Here is a 23,781-nt window from a genome sequence, read left to right as displayed (position 1 = left end):
GCAGATAAAGGTTACTGTAGGTCATTATGGTGGTTAGTCCTTACTGGTTAGCCTGGCTGGATTTAGAATCAGCATGGAGACATGCCTCTGGTTTTATCTATGTGGGTGTTTCCACAGAGGTTTAACTGAGGAAGGAAGACCCACCCTGAATGTGGGCAGAACAATCCTATGGTCTGGGCTTCTGAACTAAATAAAAAGGAGACAGTGAGTTGAGCACCAGCATCCATTTCTCTGCTTCCTGACCGCAGATGCACTATGAACGGTTGTCTCCTGATATCATGTCTCTCCTGCCATGATAAGCAGCATCCTCAAACTGTAAGCAAAATAAGTTCTTCCATCCTTATGTTGCTGCTTGTCAAGTATCTTGGTCACAGGAAGGAGAAAAGTAACTAATTCGTGTGTGTGTGTGTGTGTGTGTGTGTGTGTGTTTGTGTACGTAATTCTGTCCCCAGAAACAGGCATATCATATGCTGAGTACTTCCACTTAGCAGTTTCTGAGGCAAACAAAATTCCAAAGTTGATGTTTTTATACCAAAACTTGGAAAATGAGATAAAAAAAAATATTAAATGAAAACTCTGGGACTGAGGAGATAGTTTAGCTGGTAAAGTGCCTGTCATGAAAGCATGTGGCACCTGAGTTTGATCCCTAGAAACCACATGAACATCCAGGGTGTGACATCATGTGCTTACAATCCTAGTTCTGGGGAGGCAGAGCCAGGATACCTAAAGCTCACCGGCCAGCCAGGCCATCCTAATCGGTGAGCTCCATCCCCAAGGAATCAGATAGCCTTCCTAAGAACGATGCTTGGGATGGTCTCCTGATCTACATACTCACATGCAGACATATACACCTGTACACACACACTCAGGATGAGGGTTTACAGAGGACAGTGAGTGTACTAGCTGTCAGCCAATCCTAGAAATGAGAGCAGATGGGCACCCGACAGAAGGCAGATGCTACTGCTAATGCCCGCAGGCCCTCGTTATTTTCCTTGTCATCCTTAAGCCGGCACCACAGCACAAGTAACCAGCCCAGTGCTGGACATCGGGTACCCACTGATAATGCATCCATTTGCAATTTATCGAATCCTCGGACATTTCAATTTTCCTATTTTCCACTCAGTGAACAGTAACCCTTAGAATATGCATGTTATGAAAACAGGTGAGAGAGACGAGGGTACGCAGTGGTACCTCAGTGATTCATAATGAAACCCAAGCAGGCTCCCTTTCATGGCTAAAGGACTTCACTCGCTTGGAGGCATGCCTGCCTGGTTGCTATTTTTACACAGACAACAGATAAAGCCCTATGGCAGGCACACATCTGGGCAAGGTCCTGTACCTCCTTCTTCTGAAAGCTATTTAGAGACTTCAACATGAAGAATGGTTGCCCAGGCCCCTGACTGCTCCTAGCAACTCTGGTGTCTGACTCAACCACCAGAAGTTTCAAAAGGCTGCAAGAGCAGCAAGGCATGGAACTGGCTTTGATAATGACCTCGTGGAGGTCAGGGAAAGCCTACAGCTCATCCTCTGGCTATGAGAGCTTGGCAGGGATCCCATTTCTCCCAGACACGGAGCTCCAGCCGTTAGCTGTGTCCCAAGCCAGTATGTGTAGACTAAGATCTATACTGATGGTGAACAAAAGATGATAGTGATGGCTAAGGCCTGAACTATGGGAGCAGAGGTGAGAGGGTGACCCTGAATTCTATTAAAATCATAGGAGATAAAATTGGAAAGCCTTAGAGACACACCCTACCAAAAAAACAAATCAAACTACTACAACAAAATACACATGTGCATGCATGTGCACACACACACAGACACACACACACACCCAGACACCCAGACACACACACACAGACACACACATACAGACACACACACAGACACACACACACACAGACACACAGACACAGACACACACACACACACACACACAGAGACACACACACACAGGAGGGATTGTGAGGAAGATTCCGTTGGTAAGATGCTTACCTGAATTGAGTTTGATCTCCCAGAATTCATATAAAAAGCAGAGTTCAGTAGAACATGCTTGTAATCCCAGTGCTGGGGGAGGACCCCTGGGGGGAGGTGGTCAATGACCAGAAAATATAGCCAAATTAGACATCCCAGGGACAGATCTTGCCTCAAAAACATAAGGTACAAAGCAACTGAAGAAATTTGATGTTGACCTCTGGTCTTCACATAGTTGTGTACACATGTGCATGCATCCCCCCTGACACACACACACACACACACACACACACACACACACACACTCTGGTTTTATTAATTATCAATCCTACTTAGTAGGAAAGTCGACAATAGAATCTAGATCTCTTGCTGCCCAGCAGAGCCTGTTGAACTGAAGAATGTGTGGCTATGCTTAAAGGTTGGGGTCACAGGAAGCCAAGGGCCTTCCTCTGTTGTAGTTCTCCTCTGGTAGAGGAGAGAGCTCTCCGTGCCTAAACGAGCAAGAAACAACTCTGCATGCTTGGGAGTTAGGTAAGTGGGTAAAGTGCTCGCTGTTTAAGCATGAAGCCCAGAGTTTGAATGCCTAGCCCCCATGTAGGACTGAGTATGGCAGTGCATACTTGCAACACCAGTGCCCAGGAGGCAGAGACTGAAGACCCCCAGGGCTCACTGGCCAGGCAGCCCAGCTGAACCAGCAGATCCAAGTTCAGTGACAGACTGTCTTAAGAACTAAGGTGGAGAGGAAAAGATATCAGTCTCTGGCTTCCACGGGCATGTGTGCACACATATATGCATGTATGCCAGATGTGTGTATGCACATGCACACATGCATACACATACATACACTATCATGCATTAGCACATGGGCACATTTGCACGCGCACACACACACACACACACACAGAGAGTTTTGAATTGAACAAAATGTAGTGACGCTGGGGCTATCTCTCATTTCTCAACTCCAGTTCTCTACAGAGTAATCAATGAGCAAGAAGAAACAGAACCTTCTCACTAGCCCAAACTTGCTTTATTTTCAAATCAAACCTACTGCTCACTACTTCACATCGTATTATCTGCCAATATACTGCCAGTCTCTCTGTCTGGACTATGAGCACACTCAGGCCAGGCTCTTGCCTGTCCTGTTTTGTACAACCTCCCCGGCATGGGCTCAGGACTTGAGAGCTCTGTAATCCCCAGACTCCACATGTCCAATCTAGTCCTCAAGTGTCTGAGGCTCCGCTGAGAGGCGTCTTCCCTGCCCTGCCTTTGTGTCACAACTGTAATGATGAAGAAACTGGTTTCATTCTGTCACCAGGTCTTCTAGCATCTTTTTTTTTCTGATAGTACACACCAAGCAGAGAAGCTGCAGTATAAGCAGCCAGCCCCTGTCACATAGTTCTCCTACACCATCCTGGTGGTGTTTATTTACCGAAGGTGATACCCTACTCCTGCAGACCCAGGCATGAAGGCCACATCTCAACCAACAACTGAGAGATGAAGCAGAGATTTCAGAAGAATGGTTTCTATAAGCAAAGATTGGAATGAGCCAGACTGTCTCAAATGACTAGAGGCAGGAAGCAGTGTCTGGGGTCTACGGGTCTACGACTCAGGAAGGAAGTGTGCAGAAGGGATGAGCAATGTCCTCAAAGTTCAGCTACTCTTGGCCTGTCACCTACTTTGACTCCCCACAAAACCCCAGGGTTTTGTTCTGACTTATCCCTCTCACCAGAAAAAAAACAGAGGCAGCTCTGGCCAGAAATGGTAGAAAAAGCTAGTGCTTAGCACACAGGACGACACAGCAAAGCATCCACTGGCCGGATGAAGCTGGTGGGACCGGCTCCACCTCAGGATGGCCTCCACCTCAGGTAGCATTTCAGGACTGGTAGAAAGTAAGCAGCCAGTTACTTTGTGACTGGGCATCGTGTTGCTGGAGGCTTAGGAAAGGGAGATCAGCATGCAAGAAGACAGTGGTGGCCTCTAGAGCAGTCACTGTGCTAGCAGAGAATGTAGGACACGTGCACAGAGTGGGCACTGCCCCATTAAGGAAGACCAGGCAAGGAGGACAGAGGAATGGCCTATTAGTTCCAGAATAAGCACAGAGCAGGAAGCACGTGTCAACGTGACAGTCACCTAGTTGACAGCCATACGCAGTGGCCTGCGTATGAGAGACTTTCTAGATCAGGTAATAGAGCTAGGAAGGTGACCCCCTAACCCCCCCCCCCACACTGAATACGGGCAGTATCATAAGTGGTCGTGTGAGTGTGTGTGTGTGTATGTGTGTGTCTCAAACTGAATACAAATGAAACACTGAGCTGAGCACCAGCGTTCATCTCTGCGTCCTGGCTGTGGACACAATATGAGTGGCCCCACACTCCTGCTCCGTGATGGACTGTATCCTCCACTGTGAGCTAAAAAAAACCCCTTCTTGCTTAGGTTGCTTCCCTTAGGTGTTTTGTCACAGCAAGGAGACAAGAAACCACCACGGGTAGGGGAGGGGTGTGATAAAGCCATGGGAAGAGGACAGAGGTCCTTGAACTAACAAGTGGGACAAAGGATGCCCAGAAAAGACCATCAACTGAGATGTGGTCCCCGCTCTCCCTGACTCTGACCTGCTCACTTGGTTTTGCTTTCTTTTAATGGAACTTGTTTTGCAAAGTTATGAACACGGGGGCGTGGGGGTGGGGGGGAATGGATGAAAGGTTTAGTGCTTAAAGCTCATTCTGTGTACATGGCCTTTCCAGAAGTTGTAAGAATCTGATGTGGGGTCCAGTGGCTTCCAGGGCAGACGGTGGCTACAAAGCAAGATTCCTAGAAAGAATTCACATGAATGCATACAGAGCAAAGGAAAAGGACCAGGCAGGGGAAGCACAGAACCAGAGGAGGAGGCCCTGACTCTGATTTAAAAGACCCAAGCTCGAGCTTTACTCTGGAAAAGGTTTAGGCACAAGGCTCTGGCTCCTACGCAACAAGCTAAAGGTTCCACCTCTAAGGTAACTGGGGGGAGGGGAGGTGCGACAGATAACTTACAGCCGTGGTTCTCAACCTGTGGGTCGAGACCGCCCCCGGAGGTTACATGTCAGATATTCCACGCGTCAGATATTTACAATTCATAGCATAACAGGAACAAGACTGCAGTTATGAAGAACCAATGAACTAATTTTATGGCTGGGGGAGTCACCACAATACCAGAAACTGTATTACAGGGTTGCAGCATTAGGAAGGCTGAGAACCCACTGACCTAGGTCCTTGGTTCCTATTTCACACGAAGGAGCACAACAGCTGTCAGCCCTCACTAATCACACCCTTAACTCTGAAACTGCATGGACAGATCAGTAGAAATCAGGGGGATAACATGCCATGAAAGAAATCAAACCAACTCAGAAACAGAGAGAAAAAAAAAAAAAAGATCTGACTTCAGAGGAAAGAGAGAAAATGAAAGGCCTGGGCTGGAAACAAGGGCAAAGTAATTGCCTTGTATGCAGGAGGCCCTGGGTTTTACCCCAGTACTATATAAAACCAGGAGTGGTTGCTTGTGAATACAGAGGGAATCGATTTAGTATTATCTCATCTTACACAGTGGCTAAGTGGTTATCTTTTCTAAGTGCTAAGCACTGCTGGCTGAACGGGAATGTGAGGGGCTGAGAGTGCAGGGTATCCGGGGTTTGGCATGCAAGTTCTATCACAGAAAACCAGAAGGGAGCTCTAAAGCACAGAGTAAGGCAAGGCAGCGTCTCACACATGGTCTGGGTAAGCATGAAGATGGACGCGGGAAGAAATAACCAAAGAGCTAACAGCCTTTGCAGATGAGGAAAGTTAAGTCAGAAGTCGGAAGGGTTGGCTAAGTTCCATGGAAGAGACTGGGAATCTGTGATTAGCCTTGTACATTTGATTTTGGAAATTATATACATATAATAATTTGATAAATGTAAACAGTAAACTTCAAAATTGCAAACACTCCTTGACCGAGTCATTTAGAACCTTGAAGATTCTCCCAGGAGAATGAGCTGAGGTGCACGCTTTCTGTGCACTAAAATGACCTTTTGAAGGAGAAAAAGGGAAAAAATAAAGAGACCTAGGGAAAAAATAAAGAGACCTCGCTAATTAAAAAAAAAAAAAGCCAAGTGCTTAGTTTTAAATAAAGCTTTTGATGAATAATAAAAACAGAAGCAACAACTCCACGAATACCATGTTTTAAAACTATGAAGAACACAATTATATGCATCCTGTATGTGCCCACAGCAAATTCCTGGAGGAAATGACTGTGCGAAATGTCATGGGATCCAGATGACAGGGTCATAGGTCATTTTATTTCTTATTCTTTTCTATATTTGCTAAATTTCCTACAGCAAATCTGTTACTCTTTCAGATATATTTACATAATTTGTAAAACAAAAGAACCCAAGTGAAAAATAATTCTTACTTCTTCTCTAAAGAAAATGGCCTCCTTGTTGAATCTTTCTCTTCTCTATTGTCTATTTACACACACACACACACACGTACATGCACACACACAGAGACACACACACACAGAGGCACATTCAACTTTATGAAGATTCCCCCTTGTAATGACTTTGGGAGATACAAGTGCTATCAAATCTCATATTTAATGCTCCATCACCATGCATGCTAGGCAAGCCCACTCTACCACTAAGCTATATTCTCACCTGCAAATTTTTTTTTTTCATTTTTTGATGGTCCAAAAGCAACAGCCATGCATCAGAAGCCACATTTGAAAATGTTTTGAATTTGTATCTTTCCCCAAGCTACTGATGCACAGTCTGGTTCTGTCTTATGGTGGGGATGGAGAAAAGCCACAGCTCCCAGTCCCATGAGCAGTAGGGCAAACAACCAATAACATGCAGATGAATGCTGTGTTGCTATGGCGGGATGTTCACAGGCTAGGTTTCCCCACACATCTTCAGCTTACTGATACCTTGGACTTGTGATAGGTGCATGAAGATGTAATCCTACTTGAAAGTTCAAGGGCATCTATGTTGCCTAATAGGAAAAGCAAAGGGTATTTGTTCACTGGTAAAATAATCCAAAATATCCAAGCTTACAAAAGCCAGCGTCCTGTACATTTGAGGAGGTTTTGTTTTGGAGGAAGGGTCCCAGTTGTGTCAGGATGGCTTCAAGCTCACTATACAGACAAGGATGGCCCTGAGCCTCTGGTCCTTCTCCCTCCATCTCCTGAGAGCTGGGATCACAGGTGTGCCCCACCATGGCCAGTTTATACAGTGCTGGGGATGGAGCCTAGCAGCTTGGTGCACGCAAGGCACGTATCCTACCTACTGAGCTGCATACCCAGCCCCAACATCTGACACTTAAGATTATATCCAAGCCATCAAATTGTTCAGACTCTTGTCCAACCTTCTGTTCCTGAGCCTTAAGCTTTTTCATCATCAGATGTCCCCCGGGTGACTTTAAATATCAATAACAAGTTGATATTTAAGAAAAGTACCCAACTGTCTTAGCATCTGTGGACATCACGAGACCCAGGATATCCTAAATGAGCCCGGAGTCCTAGCCTATGCTTCCTCTACACTGGGCAGATTATGCATCCTTGCCCACCTTGTCTGGGAAAACAGGATAAATGTTCTACACATCCGCTTAGAGGAATTAGTAAAGTGTTTTAAGATAATTTGTGCTTAAGGATATTAAGCTCTCCAAAATAAAATTATTCCTTTAAATCAATTTATTAACATCCCACAAATGTGGTGGGTGGTATGCGTGGTATCAGAGACAACACAGGCATCTGAAGTAGTCCTATTCATGTAAACCAGAGGGCGGCTGGCTTTTTTTCTGGGAAGAGCTAGAGAATAAACATTTTGGCATGGTGAACAATACAGTTCCCTTTGTAACTATTCAATTCTGGTTCTGTAGCACAAATGCAGCCACAGGCAATAAACCCTCAAATAGGCATGGCTATACATTCAATTAAAACTTCACACCCCATCACTGTTCAGATAAGGCTAGAAGTATACACTAAAGACCTTGGAAAGTCGTGCTTCCTTGATTTGAGGGAAATGTTCGAATGTCTCAATCTCATTGCCTTCTAAAATGCCATGAAAGTCTAGTTATAGAAGAAACAAAGATCAAGTAACTTTTCCAGAAATCCCAATGTAGGCCAGGGCAGCCATGTGTGCAAATCTCTGGCCCCCGGGGTCATGGTTCTGCTAGTATCTGGGCAGATGGCAGAGCTGAGACGGGTGCTTTCTAAAATGACTTGGCCTGAGTCTTCCTGATGGCTATTTTGGATCCCACTCAGAGACTTGTACTCACATTGCTGCACACGCTGCACCCTCACTAGTCAGAGCCACCTTGTGAACACAGCCACAACCCCACAATACCAACACCACTCACACAGGTGCCCTGCGTCAGCCAACAAAATATAAGTGGGAGATGATACAGTTTAGAAAATGATGTCTGTATTAGACATGGTTTTTATTGTTACAAAATACCTGACAAAAGAAAACTGAGGAAGGAAGGTTGGCTTTGGCTCAGGGACTGAGCAAGCAGAGTCTAGTGACATGAAAATCACAGCGACAAGAGCATGGGGTAGCTGGTCCCCTTTCTCCCAGTCAGGAAGCAGAGAGATGGACTTTGGTGCTCGGCTCGCTTTGCCTTGTTATTCAGTCCTAGACTCCAGCTATGAAGTGGTGCCATCCACACTCAGACGGGACCTTCATACCTCAGCTACAACTTTCTGGAAACATCCTTAGGCATACGTTCGGAGGTGTGTGTCCAAGATACTGCTAAAGCCAGTCAGTCGGACAGTGAAGATTAGCATCCATATCCATTTCCATTTTCAGTTTGGCTAATAACTCACTTTCCACAGTAGATGTCATACCTGTGTGTCTTAAATACACCCCACCAGAATGTGGCCTGGAGCTTTGAGAAGGCTGGTTCTTCTCTCTGGAACCTTCGCTAGATAGTCCTTGGGTTCCCTTCTCCCTTTCAGAGGTGTTGGCCCAATCTCTCTTCTTGAGAGGGTCTTCTTTAACACCCAACTGACAACACCACCCCCTTGCGTCGCTGCTGGACCAACTGCACATTTATGTATTTATACAGTGGGTTTACTCATCTCCCTGTCTCCAATCTGGCAGGACATAGAGTATCCAGCAGATGATCCAACTCAGTCAGTCCCTGGGTTGGAGGAGAATGGCTATTTTCTATTACATCTTGTGGCTCAGCTATAATTTGTAACATTTGAACAGTCCAATTGCATCCCTCTTCCTGACAGGGAAAACAGGTTTTTGTCTGAGCTTCCACTTGAAAACACAACCCAGTAATTCACTTACACACATAAGCAGGAACTTGGCTTGTTCTGGACACTTGGAGCCCGCGGGCATGAAAATCACAGCTCAGTGAATTCCCAGGTGTCCTGGATGACAGCTCAGGAGCCCTGAGCACTGCTTGGCCCTGGCACACTCGGGCAGTGGGCATTCTTAGCCAACTCAGCTGCTGCTAATGGCCCTGTGCCCTAAAGAAACAACTGTCCTCCTGGCACGGCAGAGCTGCAAGCCAGAGGCCACCTTCTTAATCCTCACAGCATTCCTCGGTAGGACAGGGAAGGCAGTTAATCTTTGTCACCATGTCACTCGGTTCTGACAGAAATGTAAGAAGAAAATCGACCTTGCCCCTATCTTCTGGAACACACATCTGTCTCCCCAGAGCTAGGCTTCAGAAAGCCACTGAAGAGAAATGAGGACAACTTCAGCCAAGTGCCTCGCTTCGGTGACAGATAAGATCAGACCCAGCACATACTAATCTTTTCTCTGCCCTAGCCTAACTGTACCCTGAAATGAAGTTTTAAATATTTACTTTGTTCTCTGAAAATCTTGCTATAACTTGTAATGCTTGCCTTAACCATTGTTAATGAAAGCAATTACCCAGAAGGTTCTATTAGTATAGAGTTTAGACAGGTTAATGACTGTCTTCCCTTGAGAACAAAATACTCCCCAGTAGGCAGTCCCCTCCTCACATGCAATGAGAAGACACAGGGAAGGGTTAAGCACTGCTTTGGGTCTGCCTGAGTTTGACGGGGCAGGAGGTGTAGGAATTGTATACCCTTTATGCGTGGATGAAGAAAGAGTCCTAGAAGGCATTCCCACCCCCAAGTGGCTGCAGAGGTTGAAGGCCATTCATAAGGCTAAAAGGCACAGGGATCCAAAGGGTCTTTCAGGCAAAGGAAAAAGCATCTAAGGACTGAGAATTAAGAAACACAGGACAAGGGGCTGGGGAAATGGATCAGTTGGTAACACACACACACACACACACACACACCCTACAAAGTAGCTGAGGTTACAAATTAGTGGTAGAGCACTTGCCTACTATGTCTGAGACCCAGAGGTACACTGCCAGCACCACTATAAAACCACCAGCAGCTAGCATCTGACCCTCCCGGGGATAACCTGATTGTAGAAATCCTGGCTGTGCAAAGTCAAGAGCACAGCCTAACAGAAAAACCTCTTAAAACCCCATCCGTCATATCTCTTCATTCCTACGAAAACAGCTTTACTCCAGAGTGGCTTCTCTATTTTTAAGCCTTGAGGTCCAGAATGCGTCTGTGGAACTAGGCGTCAAACACAAACAGGTGAAGAAGAAAACAGCAAAAGACAAGGGAGCACGTGGGAGAAAGCAGATGTGTCGGTGACTGAACCGTCTGCGGAACCGACACCATATGTGAGCCCAAGTCATCACTGTCTGCACGTACCTCATTAAGACAAATTAGAGCAAGCGATGGCTGTCATCTTCTGATCAAAACAAACAAGCCTAATTTCATCTTGCCCAAATCCTGTCTCTGATATGAAGTGCAACCCAATGCAGAAGCTTCAGTCCCCAGGGCAGGGAGACCACCTCTAGTGCTGAGGACACATCACAGCGCTAGAGTGCTTGTCTGGCCTGTGAGAAGCCCCGGATAGATGCTTACCACTGCACAAAAAGGTGTGGTGGTGCACACTTATAACCCAGCACTCCAGAGGCGGAGGCAGGAGCATCAGGAGTTGAAGGTAATCCTTAACTACCTGTTATTTTACCTGTTCAAATAAATAAGCAAATACATAAATGTTAATACCTCTAAATCATGTGAGAGGATAGAATTTCACAAAAATCTTACAGTTTTTATAACAAGCCACTAACAGATAACAGAATAGATGATCTTAGAGTGTTATCTCAGCCTTCAAAATGGGAGAGGCCCTTCCCCTTGTGATAACACAGCGATCAGATTTCCAGGGGCTTTTAGGAATTCCCATACCAGGCTAATGGCAGATGGGATATTCCAGAAGTGAAAGAAGGTAGGGCCACCCACGCTGTCCTCTGTACAGTGAGTGGCCTGCTGTGTGCAGTGTGTGTCAGTGGAGGGTGCTCAGTTGGACAAACATTTGCTGGGTATCTCCGCTCACACTGACTCGCAGCAACACGCTGCTATTCATACACTGTTTGATTTACCTGCTGCTTCCATGGTTAGTCTCTACACGATCTGGATTTAGGGTCACCCAGGAGACACACCTCTAGGCATGTCTGTGAGGACATCTCCAGAGTGAAAACTCACCCTGAATATGGGCAGTACCATCCCATGGGCAGGAGTCCTGAACTCAATAAAAATGGAAAAAGTGAACCAAGCGCCACACCCATCTTCCTGCTTCCTGCCTCCAGGATGCCATGTGAGCAGTCAAGTCAAGCTCTTGCTGCCATGACTGTCCTGCCATGATAGACTGCACTCTTAAACTGTGAGCCAAAATAAAGCCTTCCTCTCCATGATGTGTTTTTGCCAGACATTTAGTCACAGCAAGAGGAAAGTAATTATGACGAGTCCAGTTTCCTACATCATCCTGAAAAAAGGGTACTATTTCCCCATGTCACAGAAGAGGAAACTCAGGTGAAACGTTAACTAACCTGCCCACTCTGCCAAGGCATGAATGGCAGAGCCTGGGTTTGAACCTGGGCCTTCTGGGTCTCAAGATATACTTTTCACAGTCTTTCCTTTCCCACAGCACTAGAAGCAAAGAGTCAACTGCCTTTAAATGAATATGCCCAAACTAATGGCTTGGGGTAAAGTATTTTACATTCTGCCAGATCCCCAGTTCCCCAGGGATCACAAACCTTCACTGGGTTGTCTCCTCAGGAAGTAAGTCACCAGGGCATTCATGAAGTTCTACCTTTGGGAATCAAGATGGTATCTCACTTCCTCCCATGGCTCATCGTGGCCCCACAGTTCTAGCTTCAGAGTGATGCAGCTCTCAAATCTCTCCCCTCAGGCCTCATTCTTTTCTCTAATTTCAGATGTTTGCCTCCTACTTACATCATCAGTAGTCTCAACCGGAAGCTCTTTATTAACATGAAATCACTGTAATTAATGGGCTTCAAGACATTTATATGCATACACACACACACACACACACACATATATATATATATATATATATATATATATATATATATATATATATATTCACAATCCCCTCATTACCCTCTCCCTTTCCCCCAATCCTATTGATTCCTTTCTTCTCAACTAGCTCCCACTTCTATTTTCATTGTTTTTATTAATGTATCTATTGAGTTTAATCCAGGTTGCTCACAGGAGTATGAATAGGGTACACACACCTTACCAGTGGCCGTGCCACACAAGGAAATATTACGCCCTCCCTCAGCAACCATTAACTGTCTGTAGCTCCTCAGAGAGAGACAGGACCTCATGAGCCACAAACTCTACCATTCTTTAAAGACTTGTTTTAATTTATGTGTGTGTGTGTGTGTGTGTGTGTGTGTGTGTGTGTGTGTGTGTGTGATGTGCACTTGCATTCTTTTAGCTGCCTGTACAGGTCAGAAAAAGATGGCCAATCAATCCCCTGGAGCTGTAGTTACAGGTAGTTGTGAGTTGCTTAACTAGGATGGGAGGAACTGAACTCTAGTCCTCTTGAAGCTCAGCAGGTGCTCATAAGCACTGAGGTAACTCTTCAACTCCCATGACCTCATTTCGAGACAGAATCTCAAACAAGCAAGCTATTCAGATTAGTTTTTTGTCAAATGACACAAGCTAAGATCATCTGGAAAGAAAGAGGAAAATCTCCCGAGATTAAGAAATTAAGAAATGCTCCCAAGGATCCTCCCGGGATCTGATCTGCTCCCGGAGCTGATCCTGTGCCACAGTGCTCTAGACCCAAATACCACTGGGAGAGAGCTGGTCTCCCAGGAGTGTGGACACACCTGTGAGCACAGATAAGAACACCACTTCTGTTCAGAGGGACCTGTACAGAACCCTCAGGACACAGGAACTAAGGAACAGCCAAGGACAGGATCCTTCCAGTTTCCTACTGCATCCCAGAGCTGATCCTGTGCCACAGCTCTCCATACCCAAACTGCTCCTGGAGAGAACTGATCTCTCAGGAGTACTGACACACAGGCTTGTAGGAGGGACAAGCCACAGTCATAGACAGCAAGGACAGCTAACACCAAAGATAACCAGATGGTGAGAGGCAAGAGCAAGGACACAAGCAACAGAAACCAAGGCTACTTGGCATCATCAGAACCCAGTTCTCCCACCACAGTGAGTCCTGGGATACCCCAACACACCAGAAAAGCAAGACTCTGATTTAAAATCACATCTCATGATGATGATGATGGAGGACTTTAAAAAGGACATAAATAACTCCCTTAAAGAAATACAGGAGAACACAGGTAAACAGGTAGAAACCCTTAAAGAGAAAACACAAAAGTCCCTTATAGAATTGTAGGAAAACACAAACAAACAAGTGAAGGAATTGAACAAAACCATCCAGGATCTAAAAATAGAAGTAGAAACAATAAAGAAATCACAAAGAGAGAGAACCCTGGAGATAGAAAACCTAGGAAAAATGTTCCTAAGCATCATAGATGAAAGCATCACCAACAGAATACAAGAGATAGAGGAGAGAATCTCAGGTGCAGAAGATACCACAGAAAACATTGACACAACTGTCAAAGAAAATGCAAAATGCAAAAAGCTTCTAACCCAAAACATCCAGGAAATCCAGGACCACAATGAGAAGACCAAACCTAAGGATGATAGATATAGAAGAGAGTGAGGATTCCTAACTCAAAGGGTCAGTAAATATCTTCAGCAAAATTATAGAAGAAAAATTCCCTAATCTAAAGAAAGAGATGTCCATGAATATACAAGAAGCCTACAGAACTCAGCAAATATCTTCAGCAAAATTATAGAAGAAAAATTCCCTAATCTAAAGAAAGAGATGTCCATGAATATACAAGAAGCCTACAGAACTCCAAATAGATTGGACCAGAAAAGAAATTTCTCCCGTCACACAATAGTCAAAACACCAAATGCACAAAACAAAGAAAGAATATTAAAAGCAGTAAGGGAAAAAGGTCAAGTAACATAAAGGTAGATCTATCAGAATTACACCAGACTTCTCACCAGAGACTAAAAAGCTAGAAGGTCCTGGGCAGATGTCATACAGATGGTAAGAGAACTCAAATGCCAGGCAAGGCTACTATATCCAGCAAAACCCTCACTTACCATAGATGGAGAAAACAATATATTCCATGACAAAACCAAATTTACACAATATCTTTCCACAAATCCAGCCCTACAAAAGATAATAGATGAAAAATGCCAACACAAGGAGGGAAAGTATGCCCTAGAAAAAGCAAGAAAATAATCATCTTTCAACAAACCCAAAAGAAGATAGCCACACAAATATAAAAATAACATAAAAAAATAACAGGAAGCAGCGATCACTATTCCTTAATATCTCTTAACATCAATGGACTTAATTCCCCAATAAAAAGACACAGACTAACAAACTAGATATGTAAACATGACCCAGCATTTTACTGCATACAGGAAATCTACCGCAGTGACAAAGACAGACCCCACCTCAGAGTAAAGGGCTGGAAAACAATTTTCCAAGCAGATGGTCCCAAGAAACAAGCTTGAATAGCCATTCCAATATCAAATAAAAGGCACTTTTAACCAAAAGTTATCAAAAAGGATAAGGAAGGACACTTCATACTGATCAAAGAAGAAATATACCAAGAGAAACTCTCAATTCTGAACATCTATGCTCCAAATGCAAGGGCACCCACATTCACAAGCATACATTGCACCTTACATGATAATAGTGGGAGACTTCACCACCCCACTCTGTCAGGAGCCATAATGGGAAAAGCTAATAACTAGCTGGTGATCTTCCTGAGATGGCCTGCTTCAGATTATTATATAATCTGCAATAAGCTCACCCTTATTAAGCAAGGCTGTAAGGGATTCTTTCAGGAAAGATTCCTGCTATTAATATGCATTTCCTGTTACTATTAAACATATATAACAATCACTAAGTATAGCCCACCCCTTTGGAGCAGATCTCTGCAGATCCATAAAGATGTACTATCTAGTAGTGTTACTATACAGACAAATAGATGGCTTTGTAAGTCTTAATGATGATCCTATAAGAATTTCTAAAATAATATCAGTGATTGTTAAGCTTTTATATAGTGGGACTGCTATTAGGTCCTTTTCTGATGGTCAAAACTACAATGAGAATTCTGCCAGTCTCCCAAGTGTCACCAGTTAATTGCTCTTAGATAGTAACAGGAGTTTCTCCTACTCAGAGCACATTCCAAGAGGTTGTAAAACAATTAACCAAAGGTCATAAAAAGGGAGCTAACAATTTATTACAGGTGTTAAGACGGAAGATAAAATATTGACTGGGTATATCTACACGAAATTTCACTAATAACTTAGTTATGGTTTTCAACAATGAACTTGTGGAGCTAAGACAGGTAGCCAGATAATTACTCCTAATGGTTATTCATGTAAACATTCTGTTGTAAACTTCTATTTCAATTTAAAACAAAATGTCTCTAGCCCAAACTTCAGCTAAAATTAGGCAAAACATCTTGTTGACTGTGGAATCCTTAAGATTCATCATGCCACCCTTCACATGGCAAGAATGAAGATTTATTACAAGTGGTTATTGATAAAATTAACTCAAAAAGTATAGCTATCTTTCACCTGCTCAAACAATTGGCAAAAACATCATCCTTAACTGATCTGTGAACCCTGTATAATCCATATGAATAACTTAATAGTACTAATATTTTGGTGATAAGATTCATATATTGCAGAATGTGTAGCTCTGACAAGATTCGTCTGTGGAGACATTGAAAAGACTAGCTGTTCCAGGCACCTTCCTCCTAATTTTGTTTCCAGAGACTTGCTTCCAGAATGGCTTCAAGAATAACTTCTGATTCCTGATGGACTCAGTTCACCCAGCTTTTCAGAGGGAACCAGTCACAACTTGAGTTAAGCCCTGAGACTTCTAAGAATACAGAATGGATAAGAGATGCTAAAGCTAGCTTTCTTAAGTCTAACCAGTTTTGCATACTTTACTACCCCCCTCCCCACCCCTTTAAAAAATTGTTGCCCCAATTCAGCAGAAAGAATTTGTGGAGAGTCCTCTTCCTGATTCCTTTGGGGGAAAGAAAGAAAGAAAGAGAGAGAGAGAGAGAGAGAGAGAGAGAGAGAGAGAGAGAGAGAGAGAGAGAAAGAGAGAGAGAGAGAGAGNAGAGAGAGAGAGAGAGAAAGGAAAGAAGGAAGGAAGGAAGGAAGGAAGGAAGGAAGGAAGGAAGGAAGGAAGGAAGGAAGAGAAAGAGAAAGAAATGCTCCCAACAGATTGGCCTGTAGGCAAATCTATGGCAGCATTTTTTCTTTCTTTCTTTTTTTAGGGAAAATGTTGGGTAGTACAGTGAGCCCTGTGGTTTTCTTCACTAAGGGCTGCTCTCTCCACCCCTTTTTGTCTAGGAGGAGCGTATCAGCAAAGTCTTGCTTCATCAGACTCAGCCTTCTTGATCCTCCAGGGCAGCATTTTCTGGATCCATGATTGAGGTGGGAGGGCTCAGCCTACTGTGGGTGGCGCCACCCCTAGGCATATAGTTCTGGACTGCACTTAAACAAAACAAGCTAAGAGAATCATTGACGTCAAGCCAGTAAGCAGTGTTCATCTGTGGTCTCTGCTTCATATCCTGCCTGATCTTTCTTCCATGATGTACTATAAGCTATAAGCTGAAATAAACCCTTTCCTCCCCAAAGTTGGTTTGGGGTCAGCATTTTATCACATCAATAGAAAGCAAATGAATGTACAGGAGCTATCCTGGAACTCCCACTTTATAGCAGAGGATGACTTTGAACTCCTGACTCTCTTGCTTCTACCTTCTGAGTCTGAGGGACCCTAACAGGCTGGCAGCACCACACAAGGCTTACCAAGTACAGAGGACAGAACCGCAGGCTTCTGGTGTGAAAGGCAAACTCTCCACTACCTGAGCTGCCTCCCCAGCCTAGTTTTTCCCACCTGAGTTTGGAATGGACCCCCTGCCACCTGTGTGTTCACTACTGCTTGAAAACAAGAGCTCATCTCTTCACCCTGGAGCCTGAAACCTTCCTCTTCAGCCACTACTAGCAGAACAAAGCAGAAACTTTACGGTTCCATTCAGACGCTCCTCGTGGGCAACTCCAATCTCTTTCTGGTTTGTCTTCTTCTCCAGGTGCCCTAAGTATGCTGGCGAGGGTACCTCATGCTGTAAAGTCGATCTTTGGGGGCATAATTTGTTTTCCCTGAGTCATTAAATGTACCCTCTCATATCTTGATAATTATATATACACTCTGCTTCAAATTAATAAAACGGGTTTTCTTCTATCCAACATTCTGCAATTTAAATCCATTGTTTCACAGTACTTTGTGCCATCGTTATTCCGAATCAGTGGTTCTTTTATGAAAAGAAATAATTACCTTTCATATAAGCAGAAAGCACAATGTTCACTGCCAAAACTGCACTGGTTGTGGGCCAGGGAAGGCGTTAAGGTCAGGCTTCCAAAATAAGCATTGGAGTTTAGAATGTAATCTGTTTTGCTGTAGGTCTCAAAGACCAGTTGTGAAGCTAAACAGGGGAAGGGGTGAGGGAGGCATCACAAACAAGCTGGTTTGCAGGGGGAAGACAGTTCTGTCTTTTTGGTGCAAGCCACAATGACACCAGGCACCTACCTATACTGTTAATCTATCACTAGTGTTAGGTTAAAAAACCAGCTTACTTTTGAATTATGCATACATGGGGAGTAAGGGTGTGCAAATGAGTACAGGTACTTGCAGAGGCCAGAAGAGGATGCTGGATCCTCTGGACCTATAGGTAACTGACTGTGAGCCACCTAATGTGGGTGTCAGGAACCAAATTCAGGCAGTAGGTGCTGTGAACCACTGAGTCATCTTTCCAGCCCTTATTGATGATGGTGGCAGTGGCGGTGGTGGTGATGATATGAGGGAGAGATGTGTATGTGTATGTAAAACATTGTATGTGTACATACCTGTATGGCATGTTCAAGTGTGTGGAGTTGGTTCTCTCTTATCACTTTTGTTTGGGTTTCAGGGACTGAATGCTAGGTCACCAGATCATGTGGTCACTACTGAGCCATCTTGTCAGCTCTGGACATCTGTCTTCCCGGCCCATCCCTGGGACTAACATCTACCATCAGAATGCAGCGAAACCTTGGGAGACTGGGGTTGCTTGGCACAGCATGGCTGACATTTGAGGTTGGAGAATCCTCTGTTGTGTGGGCTGCTGTGGATAGCAGAGCCTGTTAGGCAGTGTCTCTATCTCTTTCCGTAAGATATAAATAGGACCTCCCAGCTGTGACAACCACAGCGACTCCAGCTAGAGCCAAGTGTTCCCTAGGGGTGTGACGCTGCCCAGAGCTGAGAGTCACTGCTGCAGACACATGGCCCCGAGGGTCAGCGTTGCTTGCTTCACTTGAACTGCAGCCCTCATTTGAATGACAAAAATCAAAACACCATTGACCAACACAAAGTGAGAATCTCACCAACAATAGCATCTGATTCCTGTGGCACTGACAAAGATGCTAACAAGTATTCAGGCCTTTTTTTTTTCTTCCTCACATGTATGTGGACCTCAAAGAAAGACTTCACCTGGAAGTTTATTTTCTGTAGGTGCTATCTATTGGGGTGGTGGTGGTGGCAGTGGCGTGTGTGTGTGGCCATGAACATGTGTGTGGAATATGTGTATGGATGTGTATGGCCAGGAACACGTGTGCCATATGTGTGTGGCCATGTACACATATGTGGCATATGTGTGAGGATGTGTATGGCCATGAACATGAGTGGTATGTGTGTGAGGATGTGCATGGCCATGAACACGTGTGTAGTATATGTGTGTGGTTGAGGACAGTAGTGTTCTATCACTATCCAGCTTATTCTCTTGAGACAGGGTCTCTCAGTGAACCTGAACTACTACTACTGTCACAGTAGTGACAGGCACGGGCACACTATGGCCAGCTTACTACATGAACACTGGAGATCTGAACGTGAGTCTTTGTGTTTGTGCAGCAATCATTCTTAGCCACTGAGCCATCTCCCTAGCCCATCTTGCTTTTTAGACTGACCCTGAGTTGGCCAAGTAGAGTAGGCTGGCTAACTAGAAAGCCCGGGTATCTATCTCCCCTCCGGTCTGATTCTCATTCTCCAGAAATAGAACTCACAAGTGTGCACAACTATGCCTGATTTGTGTTTTCATTCTCTCTCTCTCTCTCTCTCTCTCTCTCTCTCTCTCTCTCTCTCTCTCTCTCCCTTCCTCTCTCCCTCCCTCCCTCCCTCCTTCCTTTCCTCTCATTCATTCTTTTCCTTAACATAAGTTCTGGGGATCAAATTCAAGGCTTCATGCAGCACTTTATCTATTGAGCTATGGTCCAGCCGTGTGTGTTTCAGTTCTTTATGATTAAAATCATAACATCCTTGTAAAGTTAAAACCACACCAACATCATGCACCGTCCACACTGATGACATACTGACCTGTCTTCAAGCCCCCACTGCTGCCCTGCAAAGGACAGAACAGAGAGCCACAATGGGCCATGCTCCTGCTGTGCTCAAATTAAAAAGAAAACACCCTGTAATCCTACCTGGCCTGGCCAGACACAGCATGGAGGGAGGAGCACTCTGCTGGCTAATCCCTGACCCTGAGAAAGTGACTTGGTGAGCCACAGCCTGGGCAGGGAGCTGGGACACTTCCCGTGCTACTTTAACACAAGCACTGCTCTGGGCTCACAAACAAGAAGGGAGCACAGGTGTGACTTAATTTCAAGGTCCATTAGCAGCACAGAGCAGGGAATTACACTGCTAAAGGCAAGTCCTAGAACTCAGCGGGGACCTTTTCCAATTTTCAAATGGTAAGAGCAATAATTATGGTGATTGTTTTTCAGAACAACATCTAGGTCCAAACGCACTGTCCTTCCCAAGGACTGGAAACCCCAAATGTTTGCCACAAATGTGATCTGAGAAATGGAGAGCTGCCTAAGAATCAAGCTGGATTAAATACCGAAAAAGCCAGTGAGCTGCACCTGAACAATGGATTTTGTGACTATATTTCCCAACTGTCCCTGAAGCTGTAGTGAATGTAATACAACATGCATGCTACTGTTACATATTTTGCTTGTATGGGCCAGTCAGTCAACAGCAGCCACGCACTCATCTTCTGCATGGGAGCGAATGGTTACTGTTAATGTAAGCATTGTGATTAAAATTCACTGCCAACTTGATGGGATCTAGAACCATCTAGAAGATAAGCTCCTGGGCATATCTATGAGGAAGTTTCTACATTGAGTTAACTGAAGTGGGAAGAGCCAGGCTAAACGTGGGGTGGGCAGCACCATTCACGGGCTAGGATTCTGGACTGAATATAAAGGAGACTCTGGTGAGCTGAGCACCAGAGTCCATTCATTGCCTGACTGGATGCAATGGGAGCAGCCTCCTCCTGTTCTTGCTACATGATTTCCCCACCAGGAACACCCAAGCAGTGGGCCAAAATAGACCCCGACCCCTCCCCTCTCTCTTCCTAAGTTGTTTTTGTTATTTTGCCAAAATGAGAAAAGTAACTAATACAGTTATGTACACAAATGTATGCATGTTATAGAGTGCTCTGTGGTGTCCTCTCTTCTAGGAGGTTACGGTCTAGAGGTACAACTACCGTGCTTGGTGGAGGGGCCCCAGCATTGAAACCTCGAGATACCAAGCTCAGTCACAAGCAATCAGAGAGGAGCTAGTGCCCGTGAGTTGCATCTACTACAGGCTGAGAAAGGAAAAGAAGATGTCAAGTTCTGCCTCCAAGCAACCTGCCATCAGCTGAAATGGAGAACAGACACGGTGAGGAGTTGTTCTTATAGAACCCAGGCGCTGTGAGCAGCGGGTCAGGCTTGGACCATGGCTGCACAGAGAGAGTGAAGAGCTCCTGTCCCCAGGAGGAGGCACACACACAGTCATGTATCTATACTTACTGCCCACCCTCAGCCTGTCCTGGAAAGACCTACCCAGCCAGTGCTCCATCACCTACATCACTTCCAAAGCTAGAGAAAGTCAAAATACATACAAAAAGTGAAACATCCAAATAAGTATGACAGAGCAGGCATGTGTATGAAGATGCCTGGGTGAAACCCAGCACCTGGTACATGACCCTAAAAATTAAAAAAACAAAACTAGAGAAAGAATTTTTTCTTTTCTTTTTTCTTTGTTCTTTTTTTTTTTTTTTGAGGCATGATATGCATGCATGTGTGAATGTATATTTGTATATGCATATGCATGTGTTTGTGTGTGTATATACATGTGTGTGAGCATGTGTATGTGTGTGGAATACACACAGGTGTATCTGTGTGTGTATGTATATATGTGTGTGTGTGTGTGTGCCTGTTATGTATATGTGGTGTACACATGTATGTGTTTGTGTGTGAAGACAACTTTGGCTATTGCTTCTCAGTTCCTTCCACCTTTCTGTTTTCAAGACAAGATATCTCACTGGCCTGGAACTTGTCAAACAGACAAGGTTGGGTGTCTAGCAAGCCCCAAGGACCTGCATGCTTCCGCCTCCTTGGAACATGAAGCACCACACCTGGGCTTTTGTAGAGTGGGATTTGGGGGTCAGATTCAGGGCCTTAGGTTTGCAAGGCAAGCCCTTTTCCAATTGAGCCATTTTTCCCACCCCCAATATATGTCTAAGAACCAAAGCATCATTTGTTTCTAGTGGGAGGAAGCTGAACTGGCTGGGGCAGTGCCGGACCACCTAGCCACACTCCCCTGATCCCAGGAACGCAGAACCATGACAAGGGGGCATCCAAGCTCTTGCAGAGGTAGTCTGGGTAAATTACCTTACTTTGTGATTGAGAGGAAGGGCAGGACTTTTGTGATCTGTTCTTTCATTTACTTCTTCTCCAACAAAATAAACAGGGTTTGCAAATGTGATTTTTTTTTTATTTTAACAAAGTTCATTTTCTACCTAAATTTCCCTAAGGGCACATTAACTCTGACAGAACAACAACAACAAACCCAAGGGTGATAAATTTGGGGGAAAAAGTCACTTTAGAAAAAGTCACAGAGAAGACAACTAAACAGACCAAGGAAGGGATAACACCACACACACACAGACACACACACACACAGACACACACACACAAGGCTGTTCCTTCTTTAAAAATAAATAAATTCAGTGAACACTCTTTCAACTGCTATGGTGCCCAATTTAGAAGCAGTTTACAGTCAACCAGAAGATAGATCAGCAAGCAATAAGACACAACAGTAAGCAATCAGAAACATCAGTGAGCTGAGCATCGCCAGAGTAAGCTGTAAAGACACGCCAGGGAGAGCGTTTCTGAGCAATTACCACATGTCTTCATGCTGGAAGGAAGAAAGAAAAACCTCACTTAAGTAGGGCTGGAACCCATAAAAATGAACTCTCTTTCGGCTCTCAAGCCATTGCTGAGATGACAAAAGGGCTCTGAGGACCAACAGCAGTCATGAAGCAGCAAAAGCAATGGCAGACTGCTCATGGTGGAGAGTTATTAATGCGGGACTCTCATCCTCTAGAGCAACCTGTCTGTAGACAGGGGAGGCAGTTACAAAACAAACAGATAAAAACCCATGTACTGGTTAACTGACAAGTCACAAAGGAGCCTCCAGCATCAGGGGAAAGGAAGAAGAACATCTAGCAAATCCATGTGCATGCAAAAGAAAAGATGCATCTGGGCACAGAGGGACCACATCACGGCAGCTAAAGCAGCAGACGCCAATACAGAGGGAGCCTCTCTATCCGAAAGGCTAATAGTCTAGGAAGCTCAGCTGGCTTTTTCCAAGACCTTTCAGAAAATGGTAACAACTGTGTTGTAGACTGTGGTGGTGTGAGTAAGAATGGCCCCAAAGGTGATGTATGTTTGAATACTTGGTCCCAGTTGGTGGAACTGTTTTGGAAGGATTAAGGATGTGGCCTGGTGGAGGAAGTGTGTCACTGGGCACAAGCTTTGAGGTTTCAAAAGTTCATGCCATTCTCTGTCGGGAGATTCTCAGTTAGCTCTCACTACCTTTTGTTTGTGGATTGCAATGTAAGCTCTTAGCAAACACCAGCACTAGGCCTCCCTGCCGATTGCCATGCTCCCCCTTCAAGATACTCATGAACCCCAATGCTCTGAAATTGTTAGTCCCAAATTAAGTACTTAACTTTTTAACTTGCCTTGGTCAAAGTGTCTTATTATAATAATACAAAAGTAATTAAGCCACTGACTTGGCCCAATATGATGAATTACAGATAGCAATGCAGGGGGGGGGTGGCGACTAAAGCATAAATAATCTCTTTCCTATGGCTATTAGAAGGGTATGAACTTTTAACTTGACAGGCTCTGGAATTTCCAGAAGGCAAGTTTCTGAGCATGTCCACAAGGGAGTTTCTAGACTGGGTTAACTGAGGCCTACCCACACAGTAGTACCATCCACT

General features: G+C 44.6%; 1 protein-coding gene and 1 non-coding gene across 9 annotated transcripts in view; both read right to left on the bottom strand.

The window, feature by feature from the left end:
* The window catches only part of Mgat5 (alpha-1,6-mannosylglycoprotein 6-beta-N-acetylglucosaminyltransferase), a 280,247-nt gene that overhangs the window by 139,705 nt on the left and 116,761 nt on the right, over window positions 1–23,781 (bottom strand). The window lies entirely within an intron of this gene.
* LOC115032436 lies at window positions 16,699–16,828 on the bottom strand. The gene has a single exon (XR_003838113.1).

This window comes from Mus caroli, chromosome 1, assembly GCF_900094665.2.
Source record: "Mus caroli chromosome 1, CAROLI_EIJ_v1.1, whole genome shotgun sequence".
Taxonomy (NCBI): Eukaryota; Metazoa; Chordata; class Mammalia; order Rodentia; family Muridae; genus Mus; species Mus caroli.
This window is presented reverse-complemented; position numbering and strand designations above follow the sequence as displayed.